Below are 2,020 nucleotides of genomic sequence, written 5' to 3'. Positions count from 1 at the left end.
GGCTCCAGCTTGAGGCCTCGGCTGCTGAAAGCAGATATCTTGGCTTTGTTTAGGTTCTATAATTGAAACACTGTTGCCATCACTGCCACTCTAAGCTCTGAGCCCACTGCCGGATGAAAGCAGCTATCTGGAGCTTGTTTAGGTTCTATAATTGCAACTTTGTTGCATCCGGAACTCAGAGCTGGGCTGCCGCAGGCGGGGAACCTGGCTTCCTCTGTCACTGGAGCAAGCAAGCCTCCTATTCGCTTCAGCTGCCTGGCGGCCGGCAGCCATCTTGGTTGGCAGTTAATTTGCATATCCTGCTGATTAGCCAATGGGAAGGGTATCGGGGTTATGGTCAATTTGCATGTTTCTCTTTTATTAGATAGGATTTGAAATGTCTGTACATATTATTTAATTTATTTCTTCAAGGTCGTAACAATATATACTCTCATTAGCAAAGTAAAAAAGTGTTTATATCCCAATACCTTGACAGAGTGTTAGTAAACTTATGAACATGATACTTTTGCATTTATTAAAGTCTTCTTTTTTGCCTCTCAGCATTTTATAAATATTTTATATGAATCTTGCACATTTTTTAAAAATATATTTTATTGATTTTTTTACAGAGAGGAAGGGAGAGGGATAGAGAGTCAGAAACATCGATGAGAGAGAAACATCAATCAGCTGCCTCCTGCACACCTCCCACTGGGTATGTGCCCGCAACCAAGGTACATGCCCTTGACTGGAATCGAACCTGGGACCCTTGAGTCCGCAGGCTGACGCTCTATCCATTGAGCCAAACCGGTTAGGGCAAATCTTGCACATTTTTAAAAGTTGATTCCTGAAACTTGGTTTCATTTTTCTTAAAAAAAAGAATTTTATTATTGAAAGGATTACATATGTCCCCTTTGCCTCCCCCATTGACCTCTGCTAGCCCCCCTCCCCCTGCTCTAGGCCTTCATCCCCCTGTTGTCTGTGTCTATGGGTTAGGCATATATGCATACAATTTCTTTGTTTGATCACTTCCCTCCCAGGCACCTCCCCTGTCTTCCCTCTGAGATTCTGCAGTCTGTTCCATGCTTCTATGTCCATGGATATATTTTGTTCATTACTTTATTTTGCGCATTAGATTTTACGTATGAGTGAGATCATGTGATATTTGTCTTCTCTGACCGACTTATTTAACTTAGGATAATATGCTCCAGGTCCCTCCATGTTGTCTCAAAGGGTAATAGATCCTTCTTCTTTACTGCTGCATGGAATTCCATTGTGTAAATGTATCACAATTTTTTAAAATAAATCTTTATTGTTCAGATTATTACAGTTGTTCCTCTTTACCCCCCATAGCTCCACTCCACCCAGTTCCCACCCCACCCTCTGCCCTTCCCCCGCCACTGTCCTTGTCCATAGGTGTACGATTTTTGTCCAGTCTCTTCCCGCATCCTCCACACCTCCTTCCCCCGAGAATTGTCAGTCCACTCCCCATCTATGCCCCTGATTCTATTCTGTTCACCAGTTTATTCTGTTCATCAGATTGTTTATTCACTTGATTTTTAGATTCACTTGTTGATAGATATGTATTTGTTGTCACTTTGTTGTTCATAATTTTTCTATTTACCTTTTTCTTCTTCCTCTTCTTAAAGAATACCCTTCAGCATTTCATATAATACTGGTTTGGCAGTGATGAACTCCTTTAGCTTTTTCTTGTCTGTGAAACTCTTTGTCTGACCTTCAATTCTACATGATAGCTTTGCTGGGTAGAGTAATCTTGGTTGTAGGTTCTTGCTATTCATCACTTTGAATATTTCTTGCCACTCCCTTCTGGCCTGCATCGTTTCTGTTGAGAAATCAGCTGACAGTCATATGGGTACTCCCTTGTAGGTAACTAACTGTTTTTCTCTTGCTGCTTTTAATATTCTCTCTTTGTCTTTTGCTCTTAGCATTTTAATTATGATGTGTCTTGGTGTGGTCCTCTTTGGATTCCTTTTGTTTGGGGTTCTCTGCGCTTCCTGGACTTGTAAGTCTATTTCTTTCACCA

Source organism: Myotis brandtii, unplaced genomic scaffold (genome assembly GCF_000412655.1).
Source record: "Myotis brandtii unplaced genomic scaffold, ASM41265v1 scaffold616, whole genome shotgun sequence".
Lineage (NCBI taxonomy): Eukaryota > Metazoa > Chordata > Mammalia > Chiroptera > Vespertilionidae > Myotis > Myotis brandtii.
Note: the sequence above shows the minus strand (reverse complement) of the source record.